This window comes from Bubalus kerabau, chromosome 17 (assembly GCF_029407905.1).
Source record: "Bubalus kerabau isolate K-KA32 ecotype Philippines breed swamp buffalo chromosome 17, PCC_UOA_SB_1v2, whole genome shotgun sequence".
NCBI classification, from domain to species: domain Eukaryota; kingdom Metazoa; phylum Chordata; class Mammalia; order Artiodactyla; family Bovidae; genus Bubalus; species Bubalus kerabau.
In genome coordinates this window covers 41,970,909-41,981,740 of record NC_073640.1, presented here as the reverse complement: position 1 = coordinate 41,981,740, position 10,832 = coordinate 41,970,909, and positions in this window count along the sequence as shown.

Genomic DNA, 10,832 nt, shown 5'->3' with positions numbered 1-10,832 from the left:
TTATTGTCTATACTTTAGGATTAAGCTTTTTGAAACTTAAAAGTTACTAAGCCTGTCTATAATTGGCCATTAATAACATTATATTTATCAATTTTTCCCCTTACTGTACTTTTGTATATCCCATGTCTTCATCTGGGTTAATTTTGTTTTTGATATGCTTATATGTTTTTCTGATTGTGTAGTGAATGTCTGTAGTTTTGCTCTCCTTTTTGAATGTTGCTGGGACTTCCCTGGTGGCTCAGACAGTAAAGAATCTGCCCGAAATGTAGGAGACCCAGGTTCAATCCCTGGGTTGGAAAGATTCCCTGGAGAAGGGAATGGTTACCCACTCCGGTATTCTTGCCTAGAGAATTCCATGGACAGAGAAGCCTGGTGGGTTACAGTCCAATAAGATGAGTGTAGAATTCTAAATTGATCATTATTTCTCCACAATACCATTATATTCTAGAATTTATTGTTTTTGTTGAGAAGATTTCTCGAAGTGTAGTTGTCTTTCCTTTATAAGGTAATTTACCTTTTCTCTGTGGTAGCTTTAAGATTTTTTTTATCCTTTATGGTCTACAGATCCATTATACTGTGACTTTATGTGATTTTACACTCATTTATTCTGCTCTCTATTCAAGGTACATTTAAATGTGAAGGCCACTGATGTTTGAATTCTAGAAATTTACAAGTTATCACCTGTTCAATACACTCTTTCCTTCCTTCCATTCATTCCCAGTGGATCTATTTTTGGATGTGACTTAGAGACTGTCAGTAAATCCTCTATATCTTAACTGCTTTTCAGTTCAGTTCAGTCGCTCAGTTGTGTCCGACTCTATGTGACCCTATGAACCACAACATGCCAGGCCTCCCAGTCCATCACCAACTCCCGGAGTTTATCCAAACTCATGTCCATTGAGTTGGTGATACCATTCAACCATCTCATCCTCTGTCGTCCCCTTCTCCTCCCACCCTCAATCTTCCCCAGCATCAGGGTCTTTTCAAATGAGTCAGCTCTTTGCATCAGGTGGCCAAAGTATTGGAGTTTCAGCTTCAACATTAGTCCTTCCAATGAACACCCAGGACTGATCTCCTTCAGGATGGGCTGGTTGGATCTCCTTGCAGTCCAAAGGACTCTCAAGAGTCTTCTCCAACACTACAGTTCAAAAACATCAATTCTTCGGCCCTCAGCTTTCTTTATAGTCCTACTCTCACATCCATACATGACTACTGGAAAAACCACAGCCTTGACTAGACGGACCTTTGTTGGCAAAGTAATGTCTCTGCTTTTAAATATGCTGTCTAGGTTGGTCATAACTTTCCTTCCAAGGAGTAACCGACCGTCTTTTAATTTCATGGCTGCAGTCACCATCTGCAGTGATTTTGGAGCACAAAAAAATAAAGTCAGCCACTGTTTCCACTGTTTCTCCACATATTTGCCATGAAGTAATGGGACCCGATGCCATGATCTTAATTTTCTGAATGTTGAGCTTTAAGCCAACTTTTTCACTCTCCTCTCTCACTTTCATCAAAAGGCTCTTTAGTTCTTCTTCACTTTCTGCCATAAGGTGGTGTCATCTGCATATCTGAGGTTACTGATATTTCTCCTGGCAATCTTAATTCCAGCTGTGCTTCCTCCAGCCTGGCATTTTGCATTATGTACTCTGCATATAAGTTAAATAAGCAGGGTGACAATATACAGCCTTGACATACTCCTTTCCCAGTTTGGAACCAGTCTGTTTTTCCATGTCTAGTTCTAACTGTTGCTTCCTGACCTGCATACAGGTTTCTCAAGAGGCAGGTCAGGTGGTCTGGTATTCCCATCTCTTTCAGAATTTTCCACAGTTTATTGTGATCCACACAGTCAAAGGCTTCGGCATAGTCAATAGAGCAGAAATAGATGTTTTCTGGAACTCTCTTGCTTTTTCAATGATCCAACAGATGTTGTCAATTTGATCTCTGGTTCCTCTACCTTTTCTAAAACCAGCTTGAACATCTGGAAGTTCACGGTTCACATATTGCTGAAGCCTGGCTTGGAGAATTTTGAGCATTACTTTACTAGCGTGTAAGATGAGTGCTCAAACTACCGCACAATTGCACTCATCTCACATGCTAGTAAAGTAATGCTCAAAATTCTCCAAACCAGGCTTCAGCAATACGTGAACCGTGAACTTCCTGATGTTCAAGCTGGTTTTAGAAAAGGCAGAGGAACCAGAGATCAAATTGCCAACATCTGCTGGATCATGGAAAAAGCAAGAGAGTTCCAGAAAAACATCTATTTCTGCTTTATTGACCTATGCCAAAGCCTTTGACTGTGTGGATCACAATCAACTGTGGAAAATTCTTCAAGAGATGGGAATACCAGACCACCTGATCTGCCTCTTGAGAAATCTGTATGCAGGTCAGGAAGCAACAGTTAGAGCTGGACATGGAACAACAGACTGGTTCCAAATAGGAAAAGGAGGACATCAAGGCTGTATATTGTCACCCTGTTTATTTAACTTATATGCAGAGTACATCATGAGAAACGCTGGACTGGAAAAAACACAAGCTGGAATCAAGATTGCCGGGAGAAATATCAATAACCTCAGATATGCAGATGACACCACCTTATGGCAGAAAGTGAAGAAGAACTAAAAAGCCTCTTGATGAAAGTGAAAGTGGAGAGTGAAAAAGCTGGCTTAAAGCTCAGCATTCAGAAAATGAAGATCATGACATCTGGTCCCATCACTTCATGGGAAATAGATGGGGAAACAGTGGAAACAGTGTCAGACTTTATTTTTTTGGGCTCCAAAATCACTGCAGATGGTGACTTCAGCCATGAAATTAAAAGATGCTTACTTCTTGGAAGGAAAGTTATGACCAACCTAGGTAGCATATTAAAAAGCAGAGACATTACTTTGCCAACAAAGGTCCGTCTAGTCAAGGCTATGGTTTTTCCTGTGGTCATGTATGGATGTGAGAGTTGGACTGCAAAGAGAGCTGAGCACCGAAGAATTGATGCTTTTGAACTGTGGTGTTGGAGAAGAGTCTTGAGAGTCCTTTGGACTGCAAGGAGATCCAACCAGTCCATTCTGAAGGAGATCACCCTGGGATTTCTTTGGAGGGAATGATGCTAAAGCTGAAACTCCAGTATTTTGGCCACCTCATGCGAAGAGCTGACTCATTGGAAAAGACTCTGATGCTGGGAGGGATTGGGGGCAGGAGGAGAAGGGGACGACAGAGGATGAGACGGCTGGATGGCATCACTGACTTGATGGACTTGAGTCTCAGTGAATTCCGGGAGTTGGTGATGGACAGGGAGGCCTGGCGTGCTGCAACTCATGAGGTTGCAAAGAGTCGGGCACGACTGAGCGACTGAACTGAACTGAACTGAAGATGAGTGCAACTGTGCAGTAGTTTGAGGATTATTTGGCATTGCCTTTCTTTGGGATTGGAATGAAAATTGACCTTTTCCAGTCCTGTAGCCACTGCTGAGTTTTCCAAATTTGCTGGCATATTGATTGAAGCACTTTCACAGTATCATCTTTTAGGATTTGAAATAGCTCAACTGATTCCATCACCTCCACTAGCTTTGTTCATGGTGATGCTTCCTAAGGCCCACTTAATTTTACATTCCAGGATTTCTGGCTCTAGGTGAGTGATCCCACCATTGTGATTATCTGGGTTGTGAAGATCTTTTTTGTACAGTTCTTCTGTGTGCTTTTACCTACATGTTGTTTCCTTGTCTTTCTGTGGATTTCTCACCAGTTTTCCACATCACTAATTATTTCTTTGCAGTGTGTAAGCTAGATTCTAGGTCACCTATTGAGTTTTTAAAATTTATATCTATAGCTATTAATATGTTATTTTAGTTATAATGTAGAATTTACAGGTATATCCATGACTGATTCATGTCAATGTATGGCAAAAACCACTACAACATTGTAAAATAATTAGCCTCCAATTAAACTAAATAAATTAATTAAAAATTTTATTTATTTTTGGCTAGGCTTGGTCTTCATTGCTGTGTGCGGTCTTTCTCTAGTCCAGCAAGTGGAGGCTACTCTCTAGTTGTGGTGCACAGGCTTCTTATTGCAGTGACTTCTCTTGTTGAGGGGCACAGGGCCTAGGCACATGGGCTTTAGTAATTGCAGCTCGTGGACTTAAGTAGTTTTGGGCTCACAGGCCCTAGAGCATGAGCTCAGTAGTTGTGGTGCACAAGCTTAGTTATTCCACAACATGTGGGACCTTCCCAAACCAGGGATCAGACCCATGTCTCCTGGCATTGGCAGGTGGATTCTCTACCACTGAGTCACTAGGGAAACCCTAGATTTTTAAAAGATAATCATTCTAGGGTTTCTATTCTGAGTCTGAGGAGAAATGTATACTCCAGGAGACATGGATAGAGATAATTTCTTATAATGTATCAATTATATTATAACTCAGTGGGTATGTCATATTTTACCCAATAAAGTCCTCTGTTTATTTTTATGATACATTATAAGAATAATACACTTATAATGCTAATAACTTTAGTTATTCTTTTTCATTAATGGTCTGAGTTCATAGCTATCTAAGGAGATGAGGTATTTTGTGGTTGTTTGACACGAATGGAACAAAACAACCGTATTTTCAAAACAACCTATGTAAGGATATTTGGAGTCAGTTTTCATAATTCAGTACATTAAGGAGGGCTGGATAATATTTCAAATGCAAATACAAAACTGTTTAATAGGCACTTTGCTCAATTTCTCCCAAACAAAGAACTTTAGAACTTATCCAAAATATATAATTTTTTTGTTTAAAAGGGAAAATGTACAGGAAATACTAAGAGATTAGAAACAGAAATCTTTAATGGAGAATGTCTGGCATTGAAATATATTAGCTAGTATGAAAGTTACATACTTTTATAAGTAAACTTCAAGTAATTTTAAGTTAATGGTGATTCTCTATTGGGTGATTAAATGAGGGTGGTTTGAAATGGGATAGCTTATAATGAACTCATTTACTATATTAATTATTTTTCATCTGACTTATTATCTAGGCAAATGTTTTTCCTACTAAACACTCACATTTGTCTATTCAATGAAGACTTATGTTTAAAGTTATTCCAAAGGAATGTTTATGGAAGACTTAACTATGTCTGGAGCACTGTACTGGGCCTATGTAAATCAGGAGACATAAGGAGCTCAAAATTAATGGAGGAGAGAGATTCATAAGCAAACAGTTATAGATACAATATGAAGAGGGCTGGGCAAAGAGAAATGTTCACAGTGTGCTCTGGTTGATCGCCTAAAATCTCCCTCCCTACTTCTACTCACTGGAGCTCAAAAGACTTTAGTTATCTTTGACTCACTTTTCCTATATTACATATTGTCAAATTAGTTACCAAATCCCATTTGTGGTACTTTCTTCCAAAAAATCTCATAGAAATTGTATTTTTTTTTATCCTCCACCCTCTGCTGTCCCCATTGTCACTACTCTTGTCCAGTCTTTCTACACTTTTCATGGATTGTTTTAATATTCCATTAACTAGATTCCCTGTTTAAATCTCTCCTGATACAATCTTTCTGGTATTGGAATGCATCTTCAATCATTTCATTAGTGTGCTTAGAGAACCCAGGTCTACTACCTAATAGCTGCAAACCTTGCCCAAGTTGTTTAACTTCTCTGTACCTCTTTTTGTCATCTGTACGATGGATTATATCTCAAACTTAAATATATATATATATGTTTAAAAAAGAGTGCTTAGCATGTAGTAAGTAAATATGACTCAGTAAACGTAGCTGCTGTAATACTGTTATTATTCACTCTCTCCAACTCCTGTGACATGTTGCCTCTTACTAAATTAATAATATTTTTACTTTGTAGTTTTCTGTATACATTCTCTCTCTCTATTTAACCATACACTCCTTGAAGGCAGGGATTGAATCTTATTTGTCTTCAGGCATGACTGGTGCACCAATTTTTCCTTGGCTTATGATTTGTCACCCAGTAGGATTTGATGGACTCCTGTTTGATTCACAGTTGATGGGGACAAAATCAGAGCTCAATTAAAATACTTGAAAGATACCTGATATCACTAAGATCTATGGAATTATGTATTAAACAGCCCCCAAAGAATCACCTGATTTAAAAATTATTACAAGGAACATAATATATCACATTATATATCATACACCATAAAAATGTCAGAAGTAGCTTTATTTTATAGTTCCATATTTCTTGATGGTGATCTAGCTAGAAAAGTGAGGCTTGCTGAACTTGAACATGGATGATAAAGCTCACATTCTTAGAAAATGTTTAAAATATGAAATAGAACCAAGGATGGTGTTGGAGAACTCCTCGGGAGAAAATGCAGTTAGGAAATCTTTGAGTCCTGACAGTTTGCAAACCCTTTCATAGCACATAAATGATTTAACAGTAACAGAGTGGCCAGAGTAAATTTTTTCCATTTCTATCACTGCACAACCTATAATAAGTAACCAGATAAGATGCTGAATGATTATATCATTATGATGTATGCTGATCTGAGTTTTTTTTTTTTTCTTTTTTGCTTTGTTTTGATTTCCAATGCCTTGGATCCTTGCCAAATCATTAAGCCAGTCACATCCATCTGAAGCTGGCTTGAATAGTTTCAACAAAACTTGCAAAGGCCAGTTCATCAAAACCCTTAGGATCATACAAACAAGAGAAAAATACCAAGGGGCCTCTCCTATTTGTCTTTCTGGCTATCTGTGTTCCACAGGAAGGAAAAAAAAAAAAAGCACAGGAACAGGATTTAAATGCTGTGTTTTGACAGGTTATTAAGATTCCAATCACAAACCGCCTACTCCCCTGATCAAGCCAAGTTCAGAAACATATCTCTAAAGCAACTGTGCATGCATATAAAACAAAAAAAGTGGTAGAAAAGGATGAAGAGTGGAAAAATCAGGACAACATGAATAATTTGGTAGATTTGTGGGGGGTTTAAAACCAAGACATATGCTAGCATGGCAGGTTATATCAGTGAAGTTGACTAGCACACAATTTCCTACACAGAATTTAGATTCTGGTGGCTCAAATGCTGTCAATCTCACCTGGTTCTACTATATAATCAATAGTTTCAACAGAGTCATCCGTGGGAGGCCAGATTTTTATCCTCTGAAATTAGAGCCCGCCCTCTATATGAGATTTCCTACCACGGGGTCAGCTCTGATACTGGCAGTGGGGCACCAAGTCTGAGTTTTCTCTGAGACTGTTTGTAAATATTCTTCTACTGACACAAATTTCACTGTGATGGGCACAGGCTTGGGTTCTTGTCTCACACCCTTTTCTCCAAAGATGAACTGTAATAAAACATGAGGGCTTCTATGGTGAGGGATATTGAGTAATCACTGCTGGACACAGAACTAAGGAGATTTTGAGAATTACAAGACACAGAACACTCTGACCCTCTGAAACAATATAGACTGAATGATGCAAAAACTGATTACCTTTGGTATACAGCAGTTCAGTTCAGTCGCTCAGTCATGTCTGATTCTTTGCAACTCCACAGACTGTAGCACACCAGGCTTTGCTGTCCATCACCAACTCCCAGAGCTTGGTCAAACTCATGTACATCAAGTTGGTGATACCATCCAACCATCTCATCCTCTATTGTCCCCTTTTCCTCCTGACTTCAATCCTTCCCAGTGTCAAGGTCTTTTCTAATGAGTCAGTTCTTTGCATCAAATGGCCAAAGTATTAGAGTCTCAGCTTCAGCATCAGTCCTTCCAATGAATACTCAGGACTGATTTCCTTTACAATTGACTGGTTTGATCTCCTTGTAGTCAAGAGCCTTTTCCAACACCACAGTTCAAAAGCATCAATTCTTTGGCACTCAGCTTTCTTTACGGTCCAACTCTCACATCCATACATGACTACTGGAAAAACCATAGCTTTGACTAGATGGACCTTTGTCAGCAAAGTTATGTCTATGATTTTTAATATGCTTTCTAGGTTGCTCATGGCTTTTCTTCCAAGGAGCAAGTGTCTTTTAATTTTGTGGCTGCAGTCACCATCTGCAGTGATTTTGGAGCCCCCCAAAATAAAAGTCTGTCACTGTTTCCATTGTTTCCCCAACTACGAAGTGGGGACAGGATTTGCCATGAAGTGATGGGACCGAATGTCCTGATCTTTGTTTTATGAATGCTGAGTTTTAAGTCAGCTTTTTCACTCTTCTCTTTCACATTCATCAAGAGATTCTTTAGTTCCTCTTCGCTTTCTGCCATAAGAGTGGTTTCATCTGCATATGTGAGGTTATTGATACTTCTCCTGGCAATCTTGATTCCAGCTGTGCTTCCTCCAGCCTGGCATTTTGCATTATGTACTCTGCATATAAGTTAAATAAGCAGGGTGACAGTATACGATCTTGAGATACTCCTTTACCAATCTGAAACAAGTCCGTTGTTCCACGTCCAGTTCTAACTGTTGCTTGTTGACCTGCATAGAGATTTCTCAGAAGTCAGGTCAGGTGGTCTGGTATTCCCATCTTTTTAAGAATTTTCCACAGTTGGTTGTGATCCACACAGTCAAAGGCTTTGGCATAGTCAATAAAGCAGAAGAAGAAGTTTTTCTGGAACTCTCTTGCTTTTTCTATGATCCAGTGGATGTTGGCAATGTGATCTCTGGTTCCTCTGCCTTTTCTAAATCCAGCCTGAACATCTAGAAGCTCTTGGTTCATGTACTGTTGAAGGCTTGTTTGGAGAATTTTGACGGACGGGTATAGAGTAAGGACTGACCAAACTACAGCCTGGATGCCAAGTATGGCTTACTGTCAGTTTTTGTAAGTGAAGTTTTATGAATGTTGCTATCCCCACCCAGTCATTTACATATTATATATGGCTGTCAGTGGTTGCAGTAGAGAGTGTTTGGTCCCCAAGTTTAACATATTAACCATCTGTCCCATTCTAGAAAGTTTGCTGACTCCTGATACAGAGTAACAGAGAAAAATTACTTAGGCTCAGATCAGATCAGATCAGTCACTCAGTCGTGTCCGACTCTTTGCGACCCCATGAATTGCAGCACATCAGGCCTCCCTGTCCATCACCAACTCCAGGAGTTCACTGAGACTCACATCCATCGAGTCAGTGATGCCATCCAGCCATCTCATCCTCTGTCGTCCCCTTCTCCTCCTGCCCCCAATCCCTCCCAGCATCAGAGTCTTTTCCAATGAGTCAACTCTTTGCATGAGGTGGCCAAAGTTCTGGAGTTTCAGCTTTAGCATCATTCCTTCCAAAGAAATCCCAGGGCTGATCTTCAGAATGGACTGGTTGGATCTCCTTGCAGTCCAAGGGACTCTCAAGAGTCTTCTCCAACACCACAGTTCAAAAGCATCAATTCTTTGGTGCTCAGCTCACATCCATACATGACCACAGGAAAAACCATAGCCTTGACTAGACGAACCTTTGTTGGCAAAGTAATGTCTCTGCTTTTGAATATGCTATCTAGGTTGGTCATAACTTTCCTTCCAAGGAGTAAGCGTCTTTTAATTTCATGGCTGCAGTCACCATCTGCAGTGATTTTGGAGCCCCAAAAAATAAAGTCTGACACTGTTTCCACTGTTTCCCCATCTATTTCCCATGAAGTGATAGGACCCAATGCCATGATCTTCATTTTCTGAATGTTGAGCTTTAAGCCCACTTTTTCACTCTTCACTTTCACTTTCATCAAGAGGCTTTTTAGTTCCTCTTCACTTTCTGCCATAAAGGTGGTGTCGTCTGCATATCTGAGGTTACTGATATTTCTCCCGGCAATCTTGATTCCAGCTTGTGTTTTTTCCAGTCCAGCGTTTCTCATGATGTACTCTGCATATAAGTTAAATAAACAGGGTGACAATATACAGCCTTGACGTACTCCTTTTCCTATTTGGAACCAGTCTGTTGTTCCAACTCAGTTCTCTGTAAATCATGTTTATTTTGGTGAGAAATAAAATGCATATAGTTGAAAATCTGACAGGCCTAATAGAATAGGTCATACAGCAACCACACCCCCAGGAAGGCACTTATTGGTATGCTTGTTATGAGAGGGAGTATGTATTGCTGAAAGAGTATCAACTTTAAACCTGTATTTGACCCATATTTCTGCCATTTATTGGGCCTAACAAGCCTTGCCTTACAGTGTTATCAGGATTAAATGTTATAGACAGATCTGAATGTATATAACCACCTTTACCTTGCCACATTTCGAGTAAGAAGTGGCACCTGTCTGGAATCGCTTCCTGACTCTCCCTGTGGCTTTCTTTTGGTTGATAAAGAGCCTCCAAATCCTTTAGGAAGATGCCATTGTGAATGTCTACAGTATACTTCAAAATCTTTGACTCTCTTATAGATACTAAAAAACACAGAAAAGAATGCAGTACACAAAAGGGAAGCAGAAATTATTTGTCCCTAATTAAGTACAGGTTAAAATATCCATCCAGGACTCATACTGACAGGTTATTATCGGTGTTGTTTACATGATTTGATCAATACAAACCTCAAAAACACTTAAAGTTACTGGTTTTGTGTCAACATCACCCATAATGATCAAATTATATTACTCAATATTAATAACTGCCAATGAAGTCAACAAACAACTGAAGACACGGTCCAAAGTAACTTGACATATATTCAATAAATCATTTTTGTTTCTTGGAAATATAAAAATATACTTTATATTGAAAACAGTGAAATAATATTAATGCTGAAAAAGTGAAAGTGTGTTAGTTGCTCAGTTGTATACTACTCTTTGCGATATCATGGACTGTAGCTCGCCAGGCTCCTCTGCCCATGGCATTCTCCAGGCAAGAATCCTAGAGTGGGTAGCCATGCCCTCCTCTAGGGGATTTTCCTGACCCAGGGATTGAC